The following is a 12,217-nucleotide window of genomic DNA, read 5'->3' as shown; positions in this document are numbered from 1 at the left end:
GTCACATATAAAATGATGTTTAATTTCTATATGCTTTGCTCTAGAATGATGCACAATTTTTTTGATAAACAGATAGCACTAGTATTGTCACAAAGGATAGGAGTGGATGTAAGAGATAAATCATAATCAAGAAGTTAGTACATAATCCATAGAACTTGTGTACAACAGCTTCCAACGGCTAGGTATTCTGCCTCAGTCGTTGATGGTGCAACACAATTAAATTTCTTGCTGTGTCAAGATACTAATGCATTTCCTAACAATTGACATGTCCCACTGATACTTTTTCTATCAATCTTGTCTCCTGCAAAATCAGCATACTGAACATGATATCTGGTCGATTGGCAGTTAGATAGCGATGTTAAATAAGGTGCTTCTTGGGAGGTAATCCAAATTTTTATCCTTTCATTATTTTTTTATTTTCACTTTCGATAGTTCTTTGAGTAGATTTTTCTATTTTTAGTTGGTTTGATTGTATTGGTATAGTTGTGCAGGTCTTAAAGATGATTGGAATTTAGTAGTTAAAGACATAGAGTTGACAAGCTACAAGTGAATTTCGTGGATTTAAATTCGGCTCCACGATTTAAAATCGTGGACTCAAGTTGAACTACTACATCTGAGCACTCAAGAAGTTTATAAAAATTCGGTTCCACGATAATAATTTGTCTAGCCAATTTTAGTTCAAACTCAGGTAAGGCAATTTTAGGTAAATCATGGAGATTTTTGGAAGGGGCCCGAAATTTATTAAAAGAAAAAAATGAAAAAGTTAAACATCCTCTCTACCTGCATTAGGTAGGGGTAAAGTCTGCTATCCTCCCCAGACCCCACTTGTTGGAAACATACTGGGTTTGTTATTGTTGTTGTTGTTGTAAAAAATGAAAAAAAGAGAATAAATTAAAACAGGTTTAGTTCTTCTTCATTTTAACTTATTTTCATTCTTCTGTTTCATATGCTCTCTCTCCCCCCGATTTTTCCCTCTTAATTTGCCTTCTCTCCTCCACTTCTCAATTTACCCAACAAGAGACATCATCACTGACACACAAATATCAGCTGCAAATGACAAGGATCACTGATTAGGCAGCTGACTAGACAAATTTAAATGGCAGCTAGGCCTTTTCTTTTGAATTTTAGTTTGGGAGAAAGTTAGTTAAGAGAGTCACACTTTATGCATTTGTTATTTTTGAATTCCTTTCAATTGTCAATTAGTATAAGTATGAGTGATTCTAATAGAGATCTTATGCAATTATCATAATACAAATCTGCTCTCCCTTCTTATGATTCTCTTATCCTCTCTTCTCTCTTCCTCTCTTATTTTTGAATCATTGTTCCATTGACTCAACTTGATACCAATTTGATATCAATGGGTATCAGAGCTTGCGTAAGCGATGGGTCCTCATAAGGCAGTAGATGTTGTCACTGAGAATCCAATTCCTGATTTACAAGAGCAATACGAAGACCTGGCAGCATAGTAGGTGGATTTGCGAGCTATAATTGATCAAAAAACACCGCATTTAAGGGTTGATATAGAGCGCAGGCACACAAAAATGATTCAGATGGTAATCACAATCAAAAACTCCATTGATGGAGTGCAGTTACATCAACAGTCTCGAGAGAGTGCATCAACTTCCAATAACAAAGATCAGGGAGCTCAAATGAGACAAGGTATCTTAGGTCCTAACCCTTACTGCACTAATTTCAATGGTCGTGGGCATAATTTGTTATTTCCTCGATTCAATGGGAAAAATCTAAAAACGTGGTTGTATAGAGCTGAACAATACTTCACTGTTGATAATACACCTAATAACCTGAAGGTCGACCTGGTTGCAATAAATTTGGATGATGAGGCATTAGTTTGGCACCAATCATATGTAAAATATAGAGATTCAGTAATTCCACCTAATTGGGAAGAATATTTGACTGCTTTGGTGGAAAAAATCAGTTAAGAATTTGCATATCCGATGTTAGAATTAGATTTGTGAGGGAATTCCAATTTGCTTTTGCACGTTTGTTTGCTTAATGTGATCTATTTGTCAGTCAAGCTATCTCCTTCTTTCTAGGAGGTTTAAAGGAGGAATTGGTGAACCCTGTGAAGATGTATGAACCTCAAACACTCTCTAAGACCTATAGGTTAGCTAGGTTGGCTGAGGCAACCTTAGCAGCTAATTCCAGAGCTCACAAACACTATCCCTCAGCTGACTCTACTTTGCCTGTGAGGAAACCAACCTATGAACCACCTCCACATAAACCCTAGCCACCTTATTCCAGCTTCTATGCCCAAGCTAGCCTTACCAGCACCAATCACTACCAATATTCCTAGAACTAGAAGAACCATATCTCCTGTTGAGATGCAAGCTAAGAGAGCTAAAGGCCTTTGCTATTTCTGTGATGAAAAGTATACTCTAGGTCATTAATGTAACCTTCCCAAACAAATGTTTGTTATGTATTTGGAATTCCCTGAGGAAGAACTAGTGGAGGAAGACTTGTCTAAATCTGAGTATGATTCACCTAAAGAAGAATGGTCCAATTCTAAAGGTGACACTCCTATGATTTCCTTGTGTGCTCTTAATGGGCTGCAGGGTGCTCAGACCATTCATGTGACTGGATACAGTGATAGGCGACCAATTCAGATTTTATTGGATGGTGGAAGTACCCACAACTTCATTGATGAAGAGTCTGCTAAGAGATTGGGCTGCACAGTTCACCCTACTAAGGTAGGATATGTGAGTCTGGGAAATAATACTTTGGAAGCTACCTTAAGAGTGGTGAGAAACTTTGAATGGATCCTGCAGGGTACTACCTTCAATTCTGATTTGATTGTGTTTCCAGTAGGTAAGTATGACTTGGTATTGGGTGCTTTATGGATGAAGACCTAGGGGCCTGCCACTATGGACTACTCTGAGCTTACTATGACATTCAACTACCAAGGCAAGTTCCATTTATTGAAAGGTGTCACTGATGAATGTAAGGTGCTCAGTTCTAAAGGAATATGTAAACTGAAAGGTGGGGAGGTCCAACTCTTCATGTTACATGTGGTCATATCTCAGCATACATCAACAAACAACAGTTAACTTAATGCTCTTCATTTGGCTAATGAGCATAATATTCCAGCTCCTATCGAGCACCTACTTAGAAGGTACTCTCAGATCTTTGCTGAGCCTACCTCACTACCTCCTGTCAGGGGCCCATTTAATCATCAGATACCCTTACAACTAGGAGCTAAAACTGTTAACTTTAGGCCCTATAGATATTCAGTTATGAAGAAAGACATAATAGAAAAGATTGTTCAAGAAATGCTACCAAAAGGGATCATTCAATACAACAACAATCCCTTTTCTTCCCATGTCGTCTTTGTAGGCAAAAAAAATGTGTTTTGAAGGCTATGTTTAAACTACAGGGAGTTGAATCAGTGTACTATCAAAGACAAATTTCCTATACCAATCACAGATAAATTGGCAGGTGCAACAATTTTTTCTAAAATAGACTTAAGGTTTGGCTATCACCAGATTAGAATGGTGAAGGGACATTCCAAAAACAGCTTTCAAAACACACATGGGCCACTATGAATACTTGGTAATGCCTTTTAGGCTAACCAATGCTCCCTTTACCTTTTAGTGCTTAATGAATCACCTATTTCAGCATTTCTTAAGAAAATTTATACTGGTGTTCTTTGATGATATTCTGATATACAGTGGCAATTTGCAAGATCATATTATGAATCTTCAGCATGTCTTTGATACCATGGTGCAACACAACTTATTGACCAAACAACCTAAGTGTGCTTTTGGAGTTTCTAGGGTGGAATACTTAGGTCATTTCATCTCTGCTGAAAGTGTTTCCACTGATCCTAAAAAGATTGGTGCAGTGCAGCAATGGCCTACTCCTACTAGTGTTAAACAATTGAGAGGCTTCCTTGGGTTGGCTGGCTACTGCAGGAAGTTTATTAAAGGGTATAGACTCATCAGTAGACCTTTAACTGAGCTGCTCAAAAAGGATAATTACCATTGGTCTGAAGCTGCAGAACATGCTTTCAAGGAACTGAAGATTGCTCTCACTTCTGCTCTTGTACTGGCTTTACTTGACTATGATATTCTATTTGTAGTAGAGACAGATGCAAGTGGTACAAGTATTGGGATTGTCCTTATGCATAATGATCATCCAATTGCCTTTCTTAGTAAAGGACTTGCTCCTAGGCACATCATTCTCTCAGTTTATGAAAGAGAGTTATTGGCCTTCGTCTTTGCAGTGACTAAGTGGTCACATTATCTCCTAGGGCAGCATTTTATTGTAAGGACTGATCAAAAAGATCTCGACTATCTCCTAGAGCAGAAGCTATATACTAATTCTCAAATCAGATGGTTTGCCAAGCTTATGCCATTTGACTTTGAAATCCAGTATAAAGAGGGCAAGGAAAATGTGGCAGTTGATTCACTATCTAGGGTCCCCGGTACTGAGCTCATGACCTTGATGATATCTGCAGTACATGAAGATTCATGAAAGAAAATTGATGGCAGTTGTAACACTAATCTTGAGTTGCAAGCTCTCATCAACACCTTGCAGAATACACCTCAAAAACATTACACTTGGCTTCATAACAAACTCAGGATAAAGGGCAAGCTAGTTATTGGTAATGACAACACTTTGAGAACCAATATCTTGACCTTATGGCACTCTACACTAGCCGGAGGACATTCAGGCATTGATGCTACCACCAAAAAGGTTCTAGCTTACTTTTATTCGAAAGGGATTAGAAATGATATCCTTGATTTTGTCCACAAATGTTCAATTTGCGAACAAGTATCACACCAGTGCTTATCCTGGCCTTTTGCAATGCTTGCTTATTCCTTCCCGACCTTGGACTGATATTAACATGGATTTCATTAAATAATTACCCAAGTCCAAGGGCAGAACTATTATTTGGGTCATTGTGGATAGGCTAACTAAATATGGTTATTTCATTGCCCACAATCATCCTTACTCTGCACAATCCTTGGTGCCTATATTCCTAAATCATTTTTATAGCTTCATGGCTTTCCTGCCACAATCACCAGTGATAGGGATCCCATTTTCACCAGCTCCTTTTGGCAAGAATTCATGTCAGTCCATTGTGTTGCATTGCAAACTTCCACTGCTTATCATCCTCAAACTGATCGGCAAACGGAGGTCCTCAATAGATGTTTGGAGACCTATCTAAGATGCTTCTGTGCTGACACTCCCTCTGATTGGTCATCCTTCCTACCCTTAGCAGAATGGTGGTATAATTCTAGCACTCACTCTGCCATTCAGACTTCCCCTTTTGAGTTTCTATATGGCTATCCTCCTCCATTACATCTGCCTTATCTTCCTGGTGATTCCTCCTTAGATTCTATTGAAGAAGTTGCCTTGCTCGGGGAATTTAAATTACAGCTAGCAAAGTTTCATTTGGCTAGAGCACAGTAGAGGGTGCAAAGCCAGGCTAATGCTCACAGAACTGATAAACAATTTACTATTGGTGATTGGTTTTTTGTTAAACTATAACCCAACAAGTAGTCCACCTTCTCTACTTCTCCATACCATAAGCTTACTTCTAGATATTTTGGCCTCTATCCAATTGTGAAAAGAGTTGGCTCTGTTGCCTACAAACTACTCTTACCTCTAGAAGTTCAAATACACCCACCATCCATATTTCCCAACTTAAATTTTGCTATGAGCTTCCTTCTGAAATCATTCACCCTCCTGTCATTAATCTTTCATATCTCTTATGTCCATTCTCTGAAGCTATACTTGCTAGAAGACTCATCAAAAAGGGCAACAAGGTTGTTGCTCAATGCTTGGTCAAGCGGAAGGATCCGGACATTTCATATGCAACGTGAGAAGTTGTTGCTGCTTTGAAGACCAGGTTTCCTTCATTCACCCTTGAGGACCAGGGTGTTTCTCATCGGGGTATTGATACACAAATATCAGCTGCAAGTGACAACTAGGCATTTTCTTTCTAATTTCAGTTTAGCGGTAAAGTTAGTTAAGAGAGTCACACTTTATACATTTGTTATTTTTGAATTCCTTTCAATTGACAATTAGTATAAGTAAGAGTGATTGTAATAGAGATCTTATGCAATTATCATAATACAAATTTGATCTCCCTTCTTCTGATTCTCTTCTCCTCTCTTCTCTCGTGCTCTCTTGCTCTCTTATTTTTGAATCGTTGTTCCATTAACTCAATTTGATACCAATTTGGTATCAATCACTAATTAAGACAAGGGTTTCCGTCAAATTTGAAGGACCAAAATTGTGCTCAGTGCTTGTTCTACTTTGTTATTTGTCCAAGACCCTTCATGTACGAATTTTGATTTAAAATCTCTAGAGTTTTGCTCGAATTTAGTGTTACTTCTCAATGGGTGAGTCGATTTTGAGTGATTATCAGTGAATATCACACTTTCTTGTGAGTTCCTGAATGTACGGTTCAAATTTGAAATGGGTGGCGCAATTCCTATGGCTTTCTTTTCTGGAAATTTTCTAGGATTCAGTAAAAAGAGAGAATGTGATTGAAGAGGAAATCAGTTCTGAGATGCTTACCTGAGTTGTTTGAATATGATTTATTATTCTCTTTGCTCATATAAGAACGGAATGCGAGTTTGTCCTCATTGGAAGTTATAACTCTCATGCTCTTTCTAGGAAATTAATCTGTAATCACTTGTTATCATATAGAGATGTGTCTTGACTATGGGTTGATGTTGATTTGGTGTAGTTGTTGAATCTTTTTGCGGGATGAGTTGGCGATATCTTGTTTATAAAATGGACATGAAATGGATGAATGAAGTTTGGGGAATATCTAAAGGTTGAAAATTTAGAATAATGGGATTGTAATTTTGTGTGAAGCAGTTAGAGGTTAGTCAATTCCCAGGGTTAGTCTGATGATCCTAGAATCGTGCCATATAAACAGTCTCCACGATTTTGTTTTTGTGGAGTGAGGCAGAACAATTGTAAAATCAGAGAAGGTCCAAATATATTCTTGTATTTTCGAAAATGATCTAAGAATACAACTCATTATATTATTGGGCTATCTATACTCATGCAGTCATACTTTGGGTTCAAATATACCCCTCATTTAAACGGAGGGACACGTGTCATCGTCTTATTGGCCAATTCTAAATATCTCCTAATTAATTAAAAATAACTATTATTCATACCCCAAAAATAATTTTATAAAGTAACTTTTTTTTTTGTAAAAACTGGAAAAAACTGGGGTTTTTTTTTACTAAAAACTAAAAAAAACGAAAATATTTCTTTTTTTATTTTTTACAAAATAATCTGCGTAAAAAAAACCGAATAAAACTTTCTAAAACAATGTTTTTTGTAAAAACTGAAAAATTATTTTCTAAAGCAATTAAAAACGAAAAAAACTGATTTTTTTTTACTAAAAACTGAAAAAATTGAAAATATTTTTTTCCAGTTTTTAGAAAAATATTGCTTTAAAAAAAACTGAAAAATAATTTCTAAAGCAATTGTTTTTGTAAAAACTGAAAAGCAATTTTCTAAAGCAATATTTTTGTAAAAACTGAAAAAACAAATATATATTTTTTTTTTCAGTTTTTAGTTTTAAAAAAATCAGTTTTTTTCAGTTTTTAATTGCTTTAGAAAATTATTTTTCAGTTTTGTTATCCAGTTTTTACAAAAACATTGTTTTAAAAAATATTTTCCAGTTTTGTTTGAAGAAAAATAGTTTTTTTCAGTTTTTAGTAAAACAAAAATTAGTTTTTTTTTCAATTTTTACAAAAAAACAAATTGCTTTATAAAATTATTTTTCAGGTATGGATAATGGATATTTTTAATTAATTAGGAGATATTTAGAATTGGTCAATAAGACGATGACATGTGTCCCTCCGTTTAAATGAGGGGTATATTTGAACCCAAAGTATGACTGCAGGGGTATAGATAGCCCAATAGTATAACGAAGGGTATTATTAGACCATTTTCGAAAGTACAAGAGTATATTTAGACTTTTTCCCTTGAAAAATTGAAGCTCAACTGAGCTTTCAGTCTTGGAATAATTTCGGATCCATGCTTTCAATTCGTGGAGCTAAACCGCAACATGTCTGGTTGTTTTCGTGGAAACAATTTCATTTCGTCTCAATGATTTTCACTTGCACACTCACACTTTTTTATTTTGTTTTCACTATTATTTTTTGGTTGTTTGTTACCTCTTCCTTGTTTCTTTAGAGTTTTGTTTACGTATGTTTAGATAGCTTTCATAATTTATTAGCTAGATTTTTTTCTTTTTGGTCGTTTTTGAGCAAAAGAGCCTTTCTACCAGGTTCAAGTTCAGTGTTCACATTTATCACTTTCACCATGTTCTTAACATTTTTTAATTGTTTGTGGATGGTTGTAAATGCCCTAGATACAGCTTGATCGGGAGCTTTCATGGTTGAAGGACAAATATATGGTAAGACTGTTGTGGGCGCGGGTCCCCTACTTCTGTGGAAGAAGGGCATGAAGCTGGTGTAATAACATCTGGTAAAGTGGGGACTAGCTCATCATACTGGCTAGCCCCTGAGGTAGATTGCAACACAAACTCATTCTTCTTCTTGGAAGGTTTCGGTTCATCTTTTCGTGAAAATAAATCCACATTCTTGGGACCTTATACCAAACTTCACCCTTTCGCCAAGGCGCTTGTGCTTTCTTCATCAACTCTGTAAGAGCCAACGGAAAGTACAATGACTGAAGTTTTTTTTATCCTTTTTGCATGCTAGCAGAATCTCAGCTCGCATGACTTTCCCAACATTAATGGGCAACTTCTTTATGATAGTTGCAGTTGGAATTTCCCGCGACAATGCAATCTCATCATTATTCTTGCATCGTTTAAGTCTTCCAAGAACAAAGCTCACCCAATTTCTAGCTAGTGGACTAAAAGTGCTCTTTTTTATTGTTATGTTGTTGAACTTCCAACCAGTTTTCCTTCTTGTCCCAACACATCAATTGCCCACTCCCAGTTTTTCGATCTTGGAACGGATAACATCTTGTTATACTCAATATGATCTTCATTTGGCAGGTCCCATAGACTGTTGAACTACTCAGGCTCGATTGAAACAACAACACCACGCACAACTACATAAGTAAACCCTTGTAGCAATAAACAAGCATTAACATAATACTAACGCACTAGGGTCTCATTCACGTCACCTGGTGTTGCTGCCAATTTTATCCAGTGTCGCCTTTCTAACTCATGGTAAAAGTCTGCAAATGCTTCCTTGATCCACAATAAATCAACACCCCTCTCGAAACAAAGTGTCACGACCCAAAATACAACAAGTCGTGATGGCACCTAACCCAACCCGTAAGGTAAGCCAATTTATAAATATCCGATTCAATTAATATTTAACTGACTCTAATACACTCTCCAAGGACTGGTAGTGTAAATCAGGTGCTTCTAAGATTCAGAATTTACAAAGCTGGTATGAAATAAAATACATCATCTGTTTGAAAATACATGAACAGATTTTTAAATCTAAAGCTACCAAGATCAAGAGGCAGCTATAACCGGAATGCAGGTACATCTCCAATACCAGCTCCCACCATACACAGCAACATCAGCATCCAAAATCTGCATGCAATGTGCAGAAGTGTAGTATGAATACAAACGACCTCATGTACTCAATAAGTAACAACCCTAATCTTAGGTTAAAAGTAGTGACGAGCTTGTACCAAGGTTAGAGTCCACGCTAATAACCAATAACATCTCATAATAATACAATTTAAAGCAACACAAGTAATAACTCAACAATAAAATGCTCAGCTCGTATACAATTCCGAAAAATAAATATTTTCTTTTCAAGTATAAAAGTAAAACTTAAATCCTTTGCCGAAAATCACCAAAAATATGAGTAAGTCTGAAATATGTTTTTTCTTTTCAAAAATAACTTTAACTACAGATAAGAAATTTCATTATTAGATGGCATGAGGAAAAATACTTCTCTATGCCTACATATCAAGTATGCATGTCTAATGCAATGCAGCACAATGATTAGCCTATGTACTTACACTCTCAGAGTACTCAATCTCATTGTCTCACATTTCCACCCATCACGCTCACTATCCAGCACATTCAGTCACTCGGTATTGTACCGGGCAGATTCAGCCCAAATATGATAACAACTCGCGCACAGTCACTCAGTATTGTATATGGCCAATCTAGTCAAGGGAAGATCCATCCCAAATATATATACATAATAATTGACATTCAATCACTCAGTACTGTATGGGGCCAATCCAGCCTAGAGAATATCCATCCCTCAATATAGATAATTAGGCAAGATCCATTCTAGGGGAAACACTACTAGAAATTCGGCAAAACCCGACCAAGGTCGGCCGACCAAAGTTGGTCGGTTTTTCAAAAAAAAAATTAATTTTTTTTTTTACGAAACCGACCAACTTTGGTCGGTTTTCTTTGGCTCAAAAATGCGGGAAACTATATTTGAGTCCCGCGAAATTTATATTTCAAGAAACCGACCAACTTTGGTCGGTTTTTTAAGTAAAATAAATAAAAATTAATATTAAAAAAACCGACCAAAATTTATCGGTTAATTCGGCCGGTCATTTAAAAAAAACTGACCAACTTTGGTCGGTAATTTTACTTTTTAAAAAAACCGACCAACTTTGGTCGGTTATTTTCGTGCGAAAATACAATTAAAGAGTATAAATCAAATAAAAGATAGTCTTAAAACAAAATGTACCAATGATCTAGTGGTAGAATAATATCCTGCCATAGTACAAACCCCGGTTCGATTTTCAGATGGTGCATTTTTTAATTACATAAACCGACCAATTTTGGTCGGTTTTTTTGGCAATTATTTTTTTAATTTAATTGACCGACCAAAGTTGGTCGGTAATTTCCGATCAACTTTGGTCGGTATGCCTTTCCGACCTTCAAAATACGGACCGCACGTTAATGGTCGCGTTTTGGACGGTTATTGGTCATCACCCCAAATATATATAATTAGGCAAGATCCATGCCAGGGAAAATCCATCCCAAAAATATAAAAGCTTTGGGCAAGATCCATGCCCATGGAAGATCCATCCCTAATATAAATAAATAAATAAGGCAACTCCATGCCCTTGGAAGTCCATCCCAAACATAAATAAAAAAGGCAACTTCATGCCCTAGAAAATCCATCTCAAATATAATATCATCTGCGCTCACTGTGGGGGGTGCAGACTCCAGAGGAGCTCCTTCAGCCGAAGCTCTAATAAGCCAATCTGTCCTGATGCGGTTTGCAATCCCATCCCATAATAATAAATCATATAAGGCATGATGCGGCGTGCATCTCCGATCCATATAATATTAACATATATAAAGCCAATATGGCATGCTGCGGCGTGCAACCCGATCTCATAAATATCTGCACAATCAGTCCTCGGCCTCACTCAGTCACCAATCTCTCTAGTCTCTCGGCCTCACAATGTCATGAAGCTAGCCCAAAATGATAATATGATGAATCAATAAATAGCAACAGAGACTGAGAGATGATATGAAATGAATGAACATGACTAAGTATGAAATTACAATTTAAACAAATAATTCAACATCAATACGACCTCTGTGGGTCTTAATAATACTAGCATTTACCCTCAATATGATTTTTTTAAACATGATTCTCAGCTCAATTTCTCTAACACATGAAAGTACATGGAAATGCCAAGATTATTTGACTACACAATTTTACGAATTCAATTATGTCATAATTTCTATGGTGCACGGCCACACGCCCGTCACCTAGTATGTGCGTCACCTCCAATCAAATCACATAAAACGTATATTCAAGGTTCATACTCTCAACACTAAGTTTAGAAATGTTACTTACCTCAAACCGTGCAATTCTCTATTCTAATATGCCCTTGCCTCGCGAATTAGCCTCTGAACGCCTCGAATCTAGTCAGAATTATTTCGATACAATCAACACATATTATAGGAATCGATTCAATATGAAAATACTAAATTTCACCATTAAATCCGAAAATCCACCCCAAAAATCGACAGTGGGGACCACGTCTCGGAATCCGATAAAAATTATAAAATCCGAACGCCCATTCAACCATGAGTCCAACCATACCAAAATTACTCAAATTCGACCACAACTCGGCCTTCAAATCCTCAATTTAAAGTCTATGAAAGTTTCTACCATTTTCAACCCAAAACACAAACTTGTTGACAAAACAACAATAGATTCGAGTAATTTAACCAAAACCGAGT

The sequence above is a fragment of the Nicotiana tabacum genome, chromosome 13, assembly GCF_000715075.1.
Source record: "Nicotiana tabacum cultivar K326 chromosome 13, ASM71507v2, whole genome shotgun sequence".
In the NCBI taxonomy this organism is placed as follows: Eukaryota; Viridiplantae; Streptophyta; class Magnoliopsida; order Solanales; family Solanaceae; genus Nicotiana; species Nicotiana tabacum.
The sequence above is the reverse complement of the archived record's forward strand: the minus strand, read 5'-3'. Positions refer to the sequence as shown.